We start from the raw sequence: 21,094 nt of genomic DNA on the forward strand, positions 1-21,094 counted from the left end.
ATACGGGCTTGGGTTACGGTATTTAAAATACCGCTTGGTCGGGCAATTGACCCCAACTCATTAGTAGTTGGGTATTATCAATGTGACCCGTTTAAAAACTTGTTTTGTTGGCTTTACGCCTTTGGGAGCTTAATGACCATGTCCCGGATATCCTTGGCATCATTTTACGAAATGGCCACTACCTCGACATCCGGGTGTAGACGTACACCCGGCATTGTGTCTATATTAAATTAGAGGTATAACCGTTGGTTTTCCCGCCACGGCCTTATGCTTTGTGGCGTGTCTATTAACCTTTAACCCGGCACGACCCGGGCGACCGAACGCATAGCAAACATGTAATTCTTTACAAGATTTTAATTATAAATTATCCCAAGTTATAAAGAGTTTGTGCCTTGTGCATTTAAACCAATTTTATTAAACATTTTACAAAAGTGTCAGTTGAATGTATTTACCAGTGTAAACTGGCGTATTTTCCCAAAAAGACTAAATGCAGGTACTATGCGTAATTGGCTGGGATTTCTCCTTAGCATCATTAGAAGTCTCGCAAGCTTAAGATGCCTGAAGTCTGTTGAACAATACCTTATTATTATTATTGATCCCCTGTGGATTTTATTTCAACACTGGTGATACTTTGATATTACATTTAACATTGAAATATATTTATCTTTATGCTTCCGCTGTGCATTCATATAATTGTGTGGTTTGACTATATTGTTGCCAACTACGTCACGGTAATCCCCCACCGGGCCCACCGGTGAGACACGTGGAAACCGGGGTGTGACAGGTTGGTATCAGAGCCATCACTGAGTGAATTAAACACTAACCTTTGTGTTTAATCTCAGTTACACAATTGCACATACTTGAGTCTAGACGAGGAAGAGGAGGAAGAGGAAAAGGAACGATCATTACTCACAATGATCACGAGGCTGGACCTTCGAACATGCGAGCTCCTTCCAGTACAAGGAGTGAAGAACCACAGAGACGAAGAAGAAACCTCTTTGAACCTGCGAGACATTCTACCTCGCATAGCTCAACACCCTCATACCGTCATTCATTTGGACCAGATTCGGAAAACAATCCCAATAACCCTCAACCATCCTTTATACCTCTCCAGCGATCTGCTTCGCACCGTTCTTATGGCGATCCTTCACCTTTTTTCGTAGGACAGTTTAACCCAGCAGATTATGTCCAAGAGCCAATAGGGTATAACCCTTTGGGACCAGAGGATCACTTTTCTGAAGACAATGCAGTGGATATAGACGAGGATACAGACCCCGTCGAGCCTGCAAGGGATACTCCCAACCATCCAATCGAGATTTCTGATGGGTCATCCTTTCATGGGACACCCTATCAAGGTCCCGAGAGCTACCAGGCGAGGTTTGACCAATGTAATTGGTACTTCACACCTTCACATCTTTTCGCCTCATGATCAACAGCAACAACAGGATCCTTCTGAGGATTCGCGGTTTGTGGCAGTTACGCCACCGCCACCGGTTCAACCAGTAATTCCAGATCCGCCAAGGCGTAGAAGATCAGGCGCACGGATGTCTACCCGAGGAAGGGAATTCCATTTCAGCACCCCTCGCCACTCGAGTGCTAGTCACTTTCCGTCAGTGCCTGAAGAAGAACCACAATTAGGGGAACCTTCTGGTCACCCTGCAGAGGTGAATTCTGCAACAGTTGCACCACCTCCGCCACCATTCGGATATGACAATCTGATACCAGCGTATGGCGCTTCCACGGCGTACAATCCGTTTGAGCAGCCGACTCACACGCACTACAACTATAACTATGATGCCGATCCATATGTGGTAGCGGCAAATTATAATGCCCTCCATGGAACCTCTTGGAGACCAGATTACTCAACTCATGGGTATCCAATACCTCCTAGACCTCCGGTTCAGCAACCGTCGCAGCAGCCACGTTTTTCTCCACCGGAGCAAGAAGAAATACTCCACCGTTTAAATCGTGTGGAACGAGACTTCGAACAAGAACGAAAGAGTAATCGTGGATTTCTCAAGGGCCTAGCAAACCTACTAAAAGGGAGGAAGAAACGAGATCACTAGTCTCCTTATGTATTGTTGTATTTACAATTTAGTCCCTGCGTGGACATTTGTCGTATTTCAGTCTCTAAGTGGACTTATCTTTTAGTCCCTGCGCGGACATCTATCTTGTATTGGTCCCTGCGTGGACTTGTTTTTCTATAAACCTCTGCGTAGGTATTTAGTTATTTAAAAAGTCTCGTTTAGGGCAGCATGTAATCATAATCGAAATATGTGGAATGTTATGTTATGAATTTCAAATTTTGTTATTATATATGAAATAAATCAAAAATCATTCCTTTTAAATTTAAATCTGCCTAAATAAAGAATCTTAAGAGTGAAACCTAGCTAGGTGTCTTTATAAGACCCGGCCAAGATGGTAAGACCTGACTAAAAGATTCAGATTCCAAGTTAACCTCTGTAATCCTGTTAACGTTCATGGCAGATGTGATTCGTTAAAAATCACACCGTCATTCTTGTATAAGAATCCTTCTAAGGATTTCAAAGCCCAAATTAATGATTTATAAATCATGGGTTAAATCATCAATAAAGATGATCATTTATTAAAACATCCATTAGCGATGTAGTGCCTACGGGCCAAATTATTAAACATCCATTAGCGATGTAGTGCCTACGGGCCAACCTTATTAAACATCCATCATTAGCGATGTAGTGCCTACGGGCCAAATTATTAAACATCCATTAGTGATGTAGTGCCTACGGGCCATAACCATTGTCATATAAGACAAAAGACAGTGGTAGTCTACGACTCCCTGTCAGGAAAGGTAAAGGACTAAGGTTCGAACCTTCATGCCTTGATTCTCTGAAATCCCGGCTAAAATTATATAAAACGTCCTCGTGACTAGGCAGTTATGCCACAAACAATATTGTTTGTAATTAGGATAAGTATGTTCAAATCCTAAATAAAGGTGAGTAACAAATTAACCAGATATGGTCTCTGTTTACCATGGTTAATGAATTGCCATAAAAGACAATTCCATAATAAACTCCTAAATAAAATTTTTCGTTATCTTCTGTAGCAGATTCAAGTTACCATGGCTGATCCAAGTGGGGAGAATAGTCATTCGAAGGAAGACGAATACGATAACGCCCAGGTTCATTTGACGGGCGCAGAATTGAAAGCTCTTATCGACAATGCTCTTAAGACAGCCCTGGATCGACAATACGAGGAGTATACTGAATCCCGGAGCAGAACCATATCCAAACCACACTCAAAGCCGAAAACCCACTCAAAATCTCACAGCAAACCACCGTCTAAGCCCAAAAAGGACGATGATAATCACTCATCTAATGAAAACAGTGTCCGTCCAGAAAGAGTGTATACTGATGCATCTCGCGCCAGGGGCTGTACTTACAAGTATTTTGTATCTTGTAAACCCCGAGATTTCACCAGGGAGAAGGGCACGGTAGATTGTATGATGTGGCTTAACGAGATGGACACCGTGGTAGACATCAGTGGCTGTGCAGAGAGGGACGTGGTAAAGTTTGTTTCACAATCATTCAAGGGCGAGGCCCTGGCTTGGTGGAGGTCGTTGGTTCAGGCCTCGGGAAAGGCTGTTCTATACAGCATGACATGGGAGGAATTCATTTCTCTCATCAAGGAGAATTACTGCCCTTAACATGAGGTTGAAAAGATCGAGACCGACTTTCTATCGTTGGTTATGACAAACCTTGACTGTCAAGCTTACCTCACGAGCTTCAACACGATGTCCCGGTTGGTTCCGTATCTGGTAACCCCGGAGCCAATGAGAATCGCTCGTTTTATCGGTGGTTTAGCCCCCGAAATAAAGGCAAGCGTAAAGGCCTCTCGGCCAGCGACCTTTAGATCTGTAGCTGACATTTCTTTGTCCCTCACTCTGGATGCGGTCCGATAAAGATCGCTGAGGAACAAAGAAGCTGAGAAGAGAAAGCGTGAAGATGATACTTCACGGAGGTCGGGCAAGAAGCATCGTGGAAACGGTGATAACAAGAGAGGGTCGGAGTCAAGGAAGGATGGGCAACAGTCTGGTGAGAAGCCCAAGTGCAAGAATTGCAAGAGACATCACTTTGGAAAGTGTAGACTCGAATCAAACTCGCAGACTCAGTCGAAGTCGTATGCTTGCGGGTTATGCAAGTCCAAGGACCACAAGACCGTGGATTGCAAAAAGATAAAGGATGCAACCTGCTACGGCTGCAACGAGAAAGGGCACATTAAAAGCAACTGCCCTAAATATGCCAAGAAGCCCGAAGAAGCCAAGAAGACCAATGCAAGAGTCTTCAGGATGGAGGCGAAAGAAGCAGTGCTAGACGATAACGTGATCACAGGTACCTTTCTCGTAAATGATATCTTTGCAAGAGTACTTTTTGATTCGGGCGCTGATAAGTCTTTCGTAGATTATAAATTTTGTAAATTACTGAACATGCCTGTCAAAACCTTAAATGTGAATTACGAGGTAGAGCTAGCAGATGGCACCATAGAAACCGTCTCCACTGTGTTAGATGGATGTGTGATATCCATTAAGAACCACTCTTTTCCTCTATCTCTACTTCCCTTTAAATTGGCCGGTTTTGACCTAGTATTGGGTATGGACTGGTTATCTCACAACCAGGCTCAAATCTTCTGCAACAGAAAGCAAGTGGTGATAAAGACTCCGTCTGGTGAATCGCTTACCATTCGGGGAGATACCCAGTACGGATTGCCTGAGCAAGTGACTATGCTCAAGGCTTCAAAATCTCTAAAGAAGGGTTGTGTCATCTACATGGCACAGGTGATTATTGAAGAGCCTAAACCAAAGATAGAAGACATTCCTGTCATTTCGGAATATCCAGAAGTTTTCCCTGAAGATCTACCTGGTCTGCCACCGGATAGGCAAGTGGAATTCAGGATTGATATCATCCCTGGAGCAGCACCTATTGCTAGAGCACCTTACAGGCTAGCACCAACCGAAATGAAGGAGTTGAGGACCCAGCTGGATGAACTGCTAGCTAAAGGTTTCATCAAACCTGGTTCGTTTCCTTGGGGAGCACTGTTCGGTTTGTCAAGAAGAAGGACGGGTCGATGCATCTGTGCATCGATTATCGCGAGCTTAATAAAGTCACGATAAAGAATAGATATCCCTTGCCGAGGATCGACGATTTGTTCGATCAGTTACAAGGGGCAAGTTATTTCTCGAAGATCGATTTGAGGTCAGGCTACCATCAACTGAAAGTCAGAGATGAAGACGTACATAAAATCGCATTTAGGACTCGTTACGGTCATTACGAGTTCCTAGTGATGCCTTTTGGGCTCACTAATGCACCGGCCGCGTTCATGGATCTCATGAATTGCGTTTGCAAGCCATACTTAGACAAATTCGTCATCGTTTTCATCGATGACATTCTGATATACTCTAAGAACCGAGCTGACCATGAGAAACACCTTCGCTGTATTCTCAAACTCCTGCATCATGAGAAACTCTATGCCAAATTCTCTAAGTGCGAATTTTGGCTTCGAGAAGTCCAATTCCTTGGACATGTTGTCAGTGAGCGAGGTATCCAAGTGGATCCCGCTAAAGTAGAAGCTGTCATGAATTAGCAAGAGCCAAAGACGCCGACGGAGATTCGTAGTTTCCTGGGGTTAGCAGGATATTACAGGCGATTCATTGAGAATTTTTCAAGGATTGCTGCGCCCTTAACTTCCCTGACCAAGAAGAAGGTAAAATTTGTTTGGGGCCCTAAGCAGCAAGAATCCTTTGATATTCTGAAGCAGAAGTTGAGCAACGCTCCTGTGCTGACATTACCTGAAGGTACCGAAGAGTTCGTAGTTTACTACGACGCATCACACACTGGCATGGGATGTGTGCTCATGCAGAAAGGCAAAGTTATTGCCTATGCTTCGAGACAGTTAAAGGTGCACGAGAAGAATTACACCACCCATGACTTGGAGCTGGGTGCCGTAGTGTTTGCACTAAAGCTGTGGAGGCATTATCTGTATGGTATCAAGTTTGTGATCTATACGGATCACAAGAGCCTTCAACATCTGTTTAATCAGAAGGAATGGAACATGAGGCAACGCCGTTGGATGGAGACTTTAAATGATTATGATTGTGAAATCAGATATCATCCCGGCAAGGCGAATGTAGTCGCTGATGCCCTGAGTAGAAAGGAAAGGGTGAAACCCATCCGAATCAATGCCAAGAGCATTGAAGTGAAGAACAATTTGATTGAAAGGTTGTTAGCTGCACAGAGAGAAGCTGTGTTGGAAGCTAACTATCCTAAAGAGAAGCTAGGAGTAACTGAAGAGCAGTTAACTCTTAGCAAGGACGGAATTTTACGATTAAATGGACGAATATGGGTTTCGATTTATGGAGGACTACGAGATGTTATCCTCCAGGAAGCCCATAGTTCCAAATATTCTGTTCACCCGGGAGCTGATAAGATGTATCAGGATCTAAAGGCAAATTATTGGTGGATAGGCTTGAAAAAGTCTGTAGCCGCTTATGTAGCCAAATGCTTGACTTGTGCGCAAGTCAAAGCTGAGCATCAAAAGCCATCAGGCTTGCTACAACAGCCTGAACTTCCCGAATGGAAGTGGGAATGTGTAACTATGGATTTTATTACCAAGTTACCCAAGACAAGGAAAGGAAATGACACAATATGGGTTATAGTCGATAGACTGACTAAGTCAGCTCATTTCTTACCCATCAAGGAGACTTATAGCTCCGACATGTTAGCCCAATTATACGTTGATAAGATTGTAGCCTTACATGGCATACCTGTGTCTATTATCTCTGACCGAGATACTAGATACACGTCTCATTTCTGGAAAAGCTTCCAGCAATCTTTGGGCACACGTTTAAATTTTAGTACGGCTTACCATCCCCAGACAGACGGTCAGAGTGAGCGTACTATTCAAACGTTAGAAGACATGCTACGTGCATGTGCTATCGATTTGGGTGGTAGTTGGGATAAGAACCTACCATTAATCGAATTCTCCTACAACAATAGCTACTATACCAGCATAAAGGCTGCGCCTTTCGAGGCATTATACGGTAGAAAGTGTAGATCGCCTGTTTGTTGGGCGGAAGTTGGAGATGTCCAATTATCAGGACCAGAGATAGTTTTCGAGACGACGGACAAGATTGTCCAGATTCGAGACCGTCTCAAAGCTGCCCGAGATAGGCAGAAGATTGTCCAGTGGAGAAACCTTTGTCGATTGAAGATCGACAGGTAAAGAAGCTTCGAAGGAAGCATGTACCTATTGTTAAGGTCAAATGGGATGCCCGTAGAGGTCCCGAATTCACGTGGGAGGTTGAATCCACGATGAAAGAAAAATACCCTTATTTATTTCAGTAAATCTCGAGTCGAGATTTATTTTAAGGGGGTGAGGATGTAACACCTCGAAATTTTGTGTCCAATAATGTGTTGACACGTGTCATGAATTCACACGTGGCATTAACTATTAAATAAAGGACTAAAGTTGACAAACCTTGAAAGTATGTAAATTCGAGGGTTATAAATGTCAACGAAGGGTAAATATACTGTATAGTAACCCTAAATGGTGCTCGTACCTGCAAACGAATAAATCATGGATCGTACGGGGCAAAACGCGGGAGAAAGTGAGAGATTACAAGCTACAGGGGTTAATTGTGTAAACATGTTTAATTTATACCTCTGAGTGACCCTTTGACGAACCCGAGGCTTTGTAACAGTAAAATATGCTCACTAGAATATACGATATAAATTTCACGAAGTTCCGTTTTAAAACGAGAAAGTTATGATCAAATTCGTATGCGAGGGGTTAAAAGCGTCAACAATAAAAGTTAAGGCTTTTCGGATAGTAATTAAACTAACCGGGGACTTAACAATGCGGGTAAAAGCCACGAGGCCCTTAATGGTAAATAATCGAGGGCCAAATCGCAAAGTTACCCCTTCGAAACCGAAAGGTCAGGTTAATCATTACAAAAGATTTGAAAATCTTTGAAAACAGACCTCAGGCGGGCCGCGTGGACGAATTAAGCAAGCCAATGCGGGCCGCGCGCCAGTTGAAGGTACGTTTTCTGACATTAGGATTCATGCGGCCCGCGTCCGAGTTGCTGAATCCTAATGCGGGCCGCGTACGAGTCCCAGATGCAGAAACTTTGGACAGACTTGCTGTTTGAGCTTGTGAACGATCATTGAGGCAATTAATGAAGCATGGGCGCCCTCTACATGACCCCTAGCACCCAGGGCCACCTGCTGATCATCCATGATCCATTGTAGGGTGAGTTGTAATGATCCTAAGCCTAATTTTTCACTATAAAAGGCACTACATTGCACACAAATGAAACACACCTCAAATCTGCATTCTAGTCCATCTCTGGAGCTCTCAAGCACTCTTCTAACATCCTTAGTCGTGCACCAAGCTTCTGTAAGTGTGTCTACCCTTTTGTGGCTTAGTTTTTGCTTAGTTTAGCTTAAAAGTCAACCCGTCGTAATTAACGATTGACTTTGCGATAAATCACAAATGGTCCAGTGGTTTGTCGAATCAAAGATAGTTATATGTTGGTAATCATGTGGGCTTTAAACCCCAAAAAGGGCACCCTCTGATTCCCACTCTAACTAGTCCAAATGTCGAGTCAAACGTGCTTAGAAAAAGTCAACAGAAATGCTATTTTGCGATTTCTTGCATAATCGGTAATGTAGATGATATGTAACCTGTTTAAACACTCATAAAACATGATAATAAGTATATTAACTAGTCTGCGCTTGTTTGATCCGACCATTTACTGTTTTGACCCGGTTCGGAGCCGAAAGTCGCAAAAGCTTTGACTTTTGCTTTGACTTCAGTTATGACCCGTTAAAGATTGTTTTAGATATGCCTTAGGACTCTCTTAGGACCAGGTTACATGATGGTATAACCCTCTATGACCGGTTCGTTGTTTGTCCGAGTCTTTTACACATTTCCGTTAAATGCTTAAAAGTTGACCGTAACGCCCTTTTTAATTTAAAACAAGAATTTCGGACATGTGAAGAACCATAACCTTAGTTACTGATTTCTAAGCATGTCCCTAAAATTTCACGTCAATCCGAGGTCCAGAATAGGAGTTATGCTAAATAGCGCAAATTACGGAAACTTTAGTAATTTAATAGCACAATTAGCATAACGCCTAACTAAACCCAGATTTCGACACCAAACCTTTTACTCACTGATGTAAAATAATATTTTGGGATTTTTAAAGATTTTTAATTATTTTTAACCTGCTCATAACCTGCGGTTATGGCATCAGTTCGGTAATTACCGAATATACCCTTTTCGGCCATAACTTGAGTTCTACAAGGTCTTTTGACCCGATTCCAGTTGCTACTAATTTTAAATAATAAATAAAGTATTTTAGACTTTATAAACTGTCCGGGAAACTCAGATTTCCTGTAGAACTCAGAAACCTCTTTTATAATCTTTAAAAAGACCGAAATACCCCTACGGGGCATAATATGAACTTAAACTCGTTACGGGCATTATGGAAGGTATCCAACTGATACCACAACCTCTTTAAAGCATATTGACTTAGGAAAACAGTGTAGGACTCTTACGGTTACCCGTTGCGCCTTTTGCGCGCACGGTTCGGCTTATGTAACTAGTTTACATAAACTAGCCGAAACGGGTCAAACCATATTGTTTTGACCCCAAAATACAGAGTGTGATTATTATACCCCTATAAAACAAGTCTTCAAACTTGTTGGGTCAAAATCACATTCCATTCTCGGTTTTCGCCTTTCACGCGATTAAACCGTATCTATCCTTTGAAACTGACCGGTCTAAGCTACGGCTAGATTAAAGACCCGTTAGGATTCTAATAGGTTATTTTAAACCTTCGTTCCAGAATAGAGGACCAGTAAAAGCTATCTGCAATTTATTTCAATTAAGGAATTATACTTGCAAAGGTAAAAATACTTTTAACTTATTTTCCGTTATACGGGCTTGGGTTACGGTATTTAAAATACCGCTTGGTCGGGCAATTGACCCCAACTCATTAGTAGTTGGGTATTATCAATGTGACCCGTTTAAAAACTTGTTTTGTTGGCTTTACGCCTTTGGGAGCTTAATGACCATGTCCCGGATATCCTTGGCATCATTTTACGAAATGGCCACTACCTCGACATCCGGGTGTAGGCGTACACCCGGCATTGTGTCTATATTAAATTAGAGGTATAACCGTTGGTTTTCCCGCCACGGCCTTATGCTTTGTGGCGTGTCTATTAACCTTTAACCCGGCACGACCCCGACGACCGAACGCATAGCAAACATGTAATTCTTTACAAGATTTTAATTATAAATTATCCCAAGTTATAAAGAGTTTGTGCCTTGTGCATTTAAACCAATTTTATTAAACATTTTACAAAAGTGTCAGTTGAATGTATTTACCAGTGTAAACTGACGTATCTTCCTAAAAAGACTAAATGCAGGTACTATGCGTAATTGGCTGGGATTTCTCCTTAGCATCATTAGAAGTCTCGCAAGCTTAAGATGCCTGAAGTCTGTTGAACAATACCTTATTATTATTATTGATCCCTTGTGGATTTTATTTCAACAATGGTGATATTTTGATATTACATTTAACGTTGAAATATATTATCTTTATGCTTCCGCTGTGCATTCATATAATTGTGTGGTTTGACTATATTGTTGCCAACTACGTCACGGTAATCCCCCACCGGGCCCACCGATGAGACACGTGGAAACCGGGGTGTGACATACCCATTCCATTTGGGAGTGTAAGCCACATATTAAAGAGTTTTGCTTGAGGACAAGCAAAAGTTCAAGTGTGGGGGTATTTGATGTGTGTAAAATGCAACATATAAAATGCATCAAATAAGGCATAAAACTAACCCTTTTTAAGTATTAATGTTGGAAAAAGAGTGCTTTTGTCTTCCTTTTGTATTTTCAGGATTAAATGCGCTCAAATTCACAAAAGAAGCAAAAAGACAGCTAAATCTAACATAAATACAAGAAAAGGAACACAAGTGGATTGCCCGACCCCTCAACGGCATCCTCCCAAGCAAAATAGAGAAGACAGAAGACTAAACACGCCCCGTGCTCAGCTAGCACGGGGCCGTGCCCAAGAAGCAGCAGAAAAGACAAACCTATAGAAGTTTCTATTGCCCACCACGGGGCCGTGTCCAGCGGACACGGGGGCGTGGCGAAAGTACAGCAGGCGCATTAATTGTAATTGCGAATTACAATTAATGAAGAGAGAGAGTGTCAGACAGGCACGGGGGCGTGTCCAGCGGACACGGGGCCGTGCCCAGCCTTCTGTTCAGCCTATAAATAGGAGTGCTTGGTTTCATTGCAACTCATCCCTTGGCACACCACCTCTCTCACACTTCATCCACCACCCACCACCACCATAACACCATCATCCACCACCATCATCCATTGTCCATCATAGAGTGTGTGAGTCGTCTCGGGATCCAAGATTGATCGTAAGAGTTCTTGACAATCAAGGCCATGTTTGCCTAAGTCTCTTACATCACTTGGTGAAGACAAGTGTTTAGTATAATACTTTTTATTTTTAATCTTTTGCACTTTTTATTTGGTTTTGTATTAATGACTTTAATAACTAGTTGCTTATGTTGAAGGTGATCTTTTCTTATCGTTTGTCCGTGGTGTCTTGGCATTATTTTACTGTCTATATAAAATAAAAGATTTTCACCATTCATATCTCCACGGTCTATATGGAGGTATGTTGGCTACCTGGTCGGGGGTTAAGGGAACGGTTTGGTAAGGGTCTTGCTCTTGTTCAGTGTTTAGAGGTCCTGCAAGTGACCTGGGTCAAATTTAGTAGGATCTCCTTCAATGCCCATAGGTATTGGATGGCGGGGATCCAAACTCTTTGACCCCCTCATAAGTTAACTACTATTAATACTATAACCCGGCTATTTAGGACTGTATCCCTGCTGACTCAGACTACTTAGTCGAGGGTAACGTCACCGCCAAAAGCGGGGCCTACCATAATTTGCATTAATAACTTAATTCATTATCTTCCAATAATCCAACCCTTTAGGATTGTATCCTTGCTGACTCAAACTACTGACGTCGCCTTCAAAAGAGGGGCCTACTACAATAACTAAGATAATCTCTTAAACAAGTGCAAAAGTGCGAAAATAATCAAAGGTTATACTAATACATGAGTCGAATCCAAGTGATTCATCTTGTCTATCTGTTTTTATTTTTATTTTATTTTTCAGCATTTAGTTAGTTTTTATTTTCTTAGTTTAAAAACCTTTTCTAACTTTTTGACTTGATTAGACGTTGAGGATAAACCGGTACTAAAAGCTCTTGTGTCCTTGGACGACCTCGGTATGTTACCAACACTATACTACATCCACGATGGGTGCACTTGCCCATATGTGTGTTTAGTGTTAGTAAATATCGTGTTTTATAAATTTAAAACTTGGCCAAAAGTGTAAAAAGGGCTTAAAATATACATCAAAATATATTACACTACACACGCATCAAAAAACACCCACTTCAGAAAAACGCCATAAAAATACTCATTTCAGAAAAATGCCATAAAAACCCAATTGAAAACGCCATAAATAAACAAAGTTCAAAACGCCATAAAACTCAGTTCATTTTTTCGAAAAATATATCAATAGCATAATCGTTGGAAAGATTAAAAACGCTGAGTTTTATGGTGTAACTTTTTTAGAAAACTAATCACGTATAAAAAATTTATTAGCGTTTAAATATGATGGAGGAAAATGGCATGTGATTAGCATGTGCACCCTTGTTTGGATCATCCAATTTTACCCCTCCTAGTAGTTCTAAGGTTCCCATTATTTACAAAAATGCCACCGCATCATCTTCGCCACAAATCACAAAGATCTTATGGCTGAAAATCGTTCTCACGGTTTTCACACTTTTAATCGTTTTCTCTTGATCCCATTTCCTTGAACTATAACCCATTAAAAAGAACTTTGTCTTCAAATTTATAGACATGAGCGGTCACAAAAATATCTTCAAATTTTTAGACATGAATGATCACAAAAATAACGGAAGTGAAACGAGACAGCCATCGAAAATCGGAAGTGATACGAGACACCAAGCGAAATCTATGTAGTATTGCATGTTAAGCCTCCCCTAGCTTACTTGTTAGGGACGACTATTTCTTTCAAGCTTCGTAAAATATCTTCCTTTGACGGTTTATCTGTCACACCCCGACCGATGGCGGAAACATCATGGCATGGAACTGAGCGAAACAGATTGTCCATGAGTATCTATAACAACTATTAATTACCAGATAATTAAACGTCATGTCCCATACCACAACATATCTAGATAAAACAGTTATTACAAATAATTGTCTAAAAAACAAGCGTTGTTCCGACAACTCAGATTTAAGCGGACATCACTAGACCCCTAGCTTGATTCCATCAAATAGCAAGCATCCTAAGCACCTGCCACATACGTTAAAATAAAGGTCAATACACATAGTGTAAAGGTGAGCATATAAGTTTGATAGTATAATAGAGTTCGAAATAGTTTACGCATAACCAGCATGTAACATGTGCAAAGTGAAGGCAAGTAGGTTATCGACAGAGAAATATGTACAGACGTGACTGCGAGTTGTAGAATCCGTAACACATATCCCCACTGGGACACGTGAAGTAAAGCCCTTAACAACCCCTGTCCACGACAGGTGCTGAGTCCAAACTATAGTACTATCGTTGCTAAGGTTTCAGGCAACAATCACTGTGTTAACATAACATACAAGCATTCGTCGAATAACACGTAGCATGCAATAATGGTTAGCGTATAAATAGTGTTTGCGTTGTGTGTCGATTGTGATTTAGAATAAGTAACGTATGTAACACCCAAAAGTGCGTAAAGCAAAAATGGTTCGAGTATACTCACAGATAGCGTTTAAATTAATAAACACCATCTTGGATTGAACGAAGCGCTGAGAGATTAGCCTGAATAGTTAAGGATAGAATGAGCAATGAGCGACGCGTTAAATGGTGAAAATTGTCAAAGTGTCGGATGGTAATCCGATCGGATGGCTATCCGATCGGTTGGCCATTCGATCGGATGTCAATCTGTTCGGATGGTCATCCAATCGGATGGCCATTCGACTGGATTGACATTCGTTTGGTAAGGATGAGTTTATGTATGATGGCTTTGAAGTTTTCGTTGTAGCATTTTGAAAACAGAGAAGTATCTCTACCTTTCAGGTCGTCGATCGAATGGTCGTTCGATCGGATAACGATCCGATTGGTAGGACACTTAGTGAGAACAAGTTCACAGCAGGATTGTCACTCGATCGGATAGTAATCCGTTAGAAACTGATGTTCTTTGAAACTATGAAAATGATTAAGTCTCGAAGTTCCAAATGTCACATGATCGGATGGTCGTTCGATCGGATGGCTATCCGATCGGACGGCAATCCGTTCGACGTTCAGATACTTGGGAAAGTTTGAAAAAAAATGTTTAAGTAAGGAACCAAGATCAATTTGATCGACTGGCCGTTCGATCGGATGGCTATCCGATCGGGCGGCAATCCGTCCCAACGAACCAAATCGTCTTGAACTTGATTTCCTTTGAATGTCTTGCAGTTTGGTCGAGACTGTATGACAACGCACTAAACAACGAAACCTCGTCAAGTCCCAAGTCGTTCGACCGAACAGGAATCACCCTGATCCGATCAGTTGACTGTTCCTTGACGGTTGTTCATGTTCATCCCGAAATCAGTTGTCTCGTTGATAAAATCCAGATCTCAAACCGACATATCACTAGGGAAGAGTAGAAGGCCTGAGTGAGCTCCGATTCTATCGGTTTTGAGTGCATTGAGTGTAAAAGAGTTGAAAGAAAGTTAGAAAACCATCTTTAAATCCTTTTAACCATGAATATGTGTAGATCTATGCGAAAACATTGTTTAATCATGTGAAAATCCTTTAGATCTGAGTTGTTCTTGGTGGAATGAGGCCAAAACTTGAAGTTCATAAGAACTCCATGATGACATCATCCTAGAACACTTCAAATCCGTTGATTTCACGATTAAAAGTTAAGATTCAAAGGTGAAACTGATGAAGAAGTGTGTGTAGATCATAGAAGTACAAGATTTGAGTTGAAAACTTACAAGAATCGCGAGAAATCGAGAGAAATGAGGCTTGAGTGCGGCTGGTCGAGTGAGAGAGCTGTCTCATCAAGTGATGTGACAGGAGGGGGGGGGGTTTTATAGGTTGCCAAAAAAGGAAAGGGAGTGCAAGTGTTGAATAGGGAGCACCTCGATCGGATGACACTCCGATCGGATTACAGTCCGATCGGATGGCAATCCGATCGGGTGGCCATCCGATCGAGTGGCTCCGACGAGTTGTGCTCTGACGTTTTGATTCGCGTGTTGAGCGTTGCGATGCGTTTAAGCGAGGTTCGATTATGCAATGCGATAGATTAATAATAAACACACAAATACTATATCTAACATACAATCATCATAATTAATTTGCGTTTAGCGTTTGCGATAGAGTTGCGATTGCGTTTCGATTAATCACCACAACCACAAAGGTAAACATGCATGAGTAACACATAAGCAACACACACACGTAAAATAGTATTCAGAATCTACCAATCAAGGTGTGAGCACGATTGCGATGCAATTAGCGAATAAGCGATAAAGCGGCAAAACATGCGACAAACATCGATTAAACCTCGATTATTAATAGATACTCCACATAATACAACTAAAGCATTAAAAATAAAAGATTCGATTACGAGTCAAAGAAGTCAAATTAGTAATTAAGCAAGGAGTGACAGATCGCAATTAGCAATCTTTCTTCCTTTGACTTCAATCTTGACTTTGACTTTGACTTTCGTAACACGGGGTGTTACATTATCCTCACTGTGTTTTGAAACATATTTAACATAAGTGTTGTAACAATCGCCCAAATGGATCTACGAAATCCGACCAGTTTTGAAAGTTTGTTATCAATAAATACACAGGGTAGGGATAGTGTAAAAAGTTTCTAAAGTGTGAGAATTGTATGAAGTTTTTTAAATCATTAGATCTTTGATCTAATGGTTGAGATCAATAGGGACCAAAATGTAAATGCTGTTTTAATTATTTGGACTAATTTGAAAATTGTAGGGGTAATAGCGTCTTTTTATTGTTTCAAATAAGGTAAGCTCTCCTAAATTCCAGCGATCCTTGTTCATCCTTATTCTACGAATCCGGACACATGTAACTGCTACAAGAAAATTATAACACTATGTAACACGATATAACCCTATATAACACCATACAACACTATATAACACTATACATCCATCATAGACCTGCTACCAGAAAATATAACACTATAACACTATACATCCATCATAGAACTGCTACAAGAAAATATAACAGTATATAACACTATAACACTGTATAAAAACCTTCATTCTGCATCCATCACTATATAACACTCTGCGATCTTCAGAAATTATAATTGATGAACGATAACTCACAGAATCTTAATGGATCTTAAAAAAATACAAATTCGTATTCATATAATAACTGGTGGCGGTTATGGAAGGTTATCAATTAACTGAATCACTGAGAAAATTACTTGTTTACTCTTTTGAATTAATTTAGATTGAGGACACATGTCATCTCCACAATATTTCTCACACGTCTCACACTTTGGGCCCTTTGGATCATGCGGAAAGTGTGTTTTTCCTAGACAGTGTAGGAAGCGATCTGGCCCATCAGATGTGTGTGTTTAATGGTTAAGATCATTTTGGTGGCATTTTGGTAATATACGTGTCTTTAAAATAGACTAATTTAATTGATTGGGGGTAAATGTGTCATTTAAGTTGTTTTAAATAAGGAAATTACTACCAATCATAAAACCACCTCAAAAAATGTCGCAATTTTTATCTCTCTAATCCCTCACATTTGAAAACACCAAATCATACAAAAAATAACGATAAATCAGATCTAGATGTGTTCATAGTAGTGTGTTTTAGCGATAAAACACAATGTGACGAACTAGTGACTGACTGCTAAAACACAACATCAAGAATGCCAAAATCATATCAACCAGTAACTGATAAAACACATTGTGATGAAATAGTAACTGGAACTAGTAACTTATAAAACACACTGTGATGAAACTAGAAACTGATAAAACACAACATCAAGAATGCCAAAATCTCATCATCCAGTAACTGATAAAACACATTGTGATGAAACACTAGATAAAATACAAAAGAACATGCTATTCATGAATCATAACTGGTATAACACATTGTGATGAAACCGGTAATTGATAAAACACAACACCAAGAATGCCAAAAATCATATCAACTAGTAACTAGTAACTGATAAAACACACTGTGATGAAATAGTAACTGAAACCAGTAACTGCTAAAACACACTGTGATGAAACCAGTAACTGATAAAACACAACATCAAGAATGCCAAAATCACATCAACCACTAAATGATAGAACACATTGTGATGAAACAATAACTGAAACCAGTAACTGATAAAACACATTGTGATTAAACCAGTAACTGATAAAACACAACATCGAGAATGCCAAAAATCATATCAACCAGTAACTGATAAAACACATTGTGATGAAACAGTAACCGAAACCAGTAACTGCTAAAACACATTGTGATGAACCCAGTAACTGATAAAAACACAACGTGAAGAAATTGTTAATGATTTGAACTTCGTAATTTAAAGTAACTGCCCTTTTGAAATCGTAATCATTTGAAATTGTCAAAGAGATATACGCTAAGGCTCCTAAAAATAAGAAGTGTAAGAAGGCATTATATAGTGACAAGTGTTAAAGAACCTAAAATCTAAAACCTAAACCCACTACACCACCACCCAAAACCTAAACACCCACCCCCACCCCACTACCACCCAAAAACCTAATCCCCCCCCCCCCCCGGCCCTCAAATTTTATTTTTTTTTTTTTGGGGGGGGGGGTGGGTGGGTTGGGGAGTTTATGTTTTTGGGTGGTGGTGGTGGGTGTTTAGTTTTTTTTATATGGTGGGTTTATTTTTAGGAGACTTTGTACACTTCTTATTTTTAGGAGTGTTTGTATTTGATCCTAAACCTTATTTTTACATATTGTTATTTTTTTAGAAAATAGCACAAACAGACTGTCAAGACAAGTGTCCAGCAAAGTATGTAAACAAGAATTATATTATAGCATTTGTATCTAACAAAAATAGATATTAAAAATAAGTTAAAAACTTAAAGAAATCAGTTAGTTATTTTCCATAAATAAAGAACGTATATTTTAAATTAGTTACAATTAATAAACAGTGTAAAACATAATGCGATTTAATTTATTATCAAGAATTCTTATTTACCGCAGTTCCAATCCTTGGTTTAGGATAAATCCTGTTTCAAGCAAACCAAATTCCGTTCGTATGCTTAGTTTCTTTTTTTGCAAGGAAGCGCTAACGCAAACTGTAAGTGAATCTTACAACTCATTTTGTACACGTTTTTGGGGAGTATTATGTGTCCATTTAGTCAATTTATGTTTCCAAATCAATACATGCAACTTACCATTTGTTGTGGTTATCTGTTATGTGAAAATTGGTTGTTGGTTGTTGGTTGTTGATACATTGCATGCAAAACATGATACAATACATTTGGATCCATTGGTCGTTCGATTCCCCGTTACCATGAGCGGATTCACGACGTTGCCATCATACAAGAATAGCTCCCCTTTCTAATTGAGCTAGATATTGCATTACAAACCGCACACCATGATACCGTGCACATTTATATTTAGTTGAGTTATTATATTGTTTGAGGTTGGTTATTGAGCTTTGACTTATTTGCATACAAGGTTATTGCACGTTTTTCTGTTAACATACAAAATAAACATAACATTTTTCATAATAACAATGAGATTCACTCACCAACCTTTGTTGATCTAAAACTACATTTTACACATGATACAGGTGAACAAGCATGAAGGAAGGATCACGTAGGAATTGGGCCTTAGTAACGAGAATCGGACTAATGACTGTTAATTGTTATGAACAATGTCTTACATGTAATTGTTTTATTTGGATTATTTGCAATGTGGAACATTTAGTATGGATTAATGATTATTTAAAACATTTAATAGCAAGTCATAAGCTTTGGATCAAACAATCATGCCCCGGTCACCTATTCCGTTGCGGGTCGGGGTGTGACAGATTGGTATCAGAGCCAACGACTTTAGGGATATAGGATATGTTATTAGACCCTTAGAACCTATATTTTAGTCAACTAGGTCCTATGTGCTTATGTGATTTCATGTTTTGTTTAACTTCTGACTTGCTATTGCTCACACATTTAAATTCATTTCATCTCACACACAAACGCATGCAAGCACTCTATTTGCTACTTGATTATGTGATACATGCAATGTGTTATAATTATGTCAAAAAGCCTACATATATATTACATATAATTATCACTCCACAGGAAATGTACCATACGAAACTTATAATATCCTTATTATAAATTCCTGATATCCTCCAAATTTTCAAAACATTTCCCTCCATTTTCAAAATACTTCCTTTTACGTTATTCAAAATTTTGTGATGTTTTTGTTTTCAAATCTCATCAAAGTGAGTCCATGTGACGGCCATGTAGTAACTGGAAGGGTCCGAGTACCGGTAGTCGGGACGTCCTATCGAGGACTGGCATTCGTATAAATCCGAATCAACGGACCGGTTTGCCTACCTAGGGACTAACGATAAGAGTACGAAGGAGCTATTAGGCCAAAGCATGTCACACCAGACGTCGCATGAACTAACCCTATTTGATTAGTCATTGTATCCACACCTGGATACCCTCCGACTTTCATACATTACATTCATGTTTCTCAATTTTCTTCGGGTTTTAGTATACGTTATTAGGCTAACACATGCAAACCATGCAAACGCACGATAATCATGGGGGCCCACATAAACGAAGGTGAAGTATGGCGGCTTGCAAGGCCCAATTACGAGCAAATCCCAAGAACACTTCAAAAGTGTTGTATTATCATGAGTTATTGTTTTCTAATACACCAAAAAAAAGTTTTCATTTTATCATAAGTTTATATTTTTCGCATGTTAGCTAGAAAATCCATAAAAAATCTCACAATCTCATTTGTGTAAATTCTTGTAGATGTCTTCTAAACGCCATCACTCTGGAAAACTCACAATGTTTTTAAATTACATAAAACAAAAATAGTTATAAAACAAAACTTCAAAGCAGGTGAAGGAAAAATTCGATTAAGCTTGCGAGTTGGCTCAAATTTGAGCTTGTTTTTTAAATGAGCTTCAATAAAAGCTCGAGCTCATTTAAGAATGGCACAAGTGGATGTAAAAATTGAATGTTTGGTGATACTTACTGGCCATTCTAAATTTACTACAAGGATTTCGATTTCTGAAGTAATTATTGAACAACAACGACGATCCCAAAAACATGGTTTGAAGGGGCTAATGTTTTCCGGTTAACCCACCATAAGAACACGTCTGCATCACTTCCCTCGCCAATTGACAATTTTCACCAAACCTCTTTGTAGCTTTTTCTAGATCAGTAAATGTGTAGTTCTTCACATGTGTGCATGGTGATGTTGAATTGCCTCCAACTAAAATAGACAGATCACATAAACAATTGAAGACAAGTTTAACAATCACACAAATTACTGCTTATGGCTACGGTACTAGGTGACCCTTCTGATGCACCTATTTTCGATAATCCAAAGCCAGAAATTTTAGTTGTCCCATTTTTATAAAAAAATGTTAGAACTTCTTATATTTCCATGTATAATCCTGGTCTTGGTACCAGTGTGGAGGTAGTGTATTCCACGAGCGGCACCTATGCAGATATTTAGTCGGTCAGCGAAGGAAACATGGTAATCATGCTTATGCAAAAGCTCTTCCAGGGATCCATTAGGCATATACTCATACGAAAGAATCATTTCTTTCTCATGATTTCGAGGACGCAACATTGAAAGTGATGTAACATTTTTTTCATTACTACAATAATAACCAATTATGGGCACAAGATTCTGGTGACGCAAAGTAAAAAGCATTCCCTTGACTT

This window comes from Helianthus annuus, chromosome 4 (genome assembly GCF_002127325.2).
Source record: "Helianthus annuus cultivar XRQ/B chromosome 4, HanXRQr2.0-SUNRISE, whole genome shotgun sequence".
NCBI lineage: Eukaryota > Viridiplantae > Streptophyta > Magnoliopsida > Asterales > Asteraceae > Helianthus > Helianthus annuus.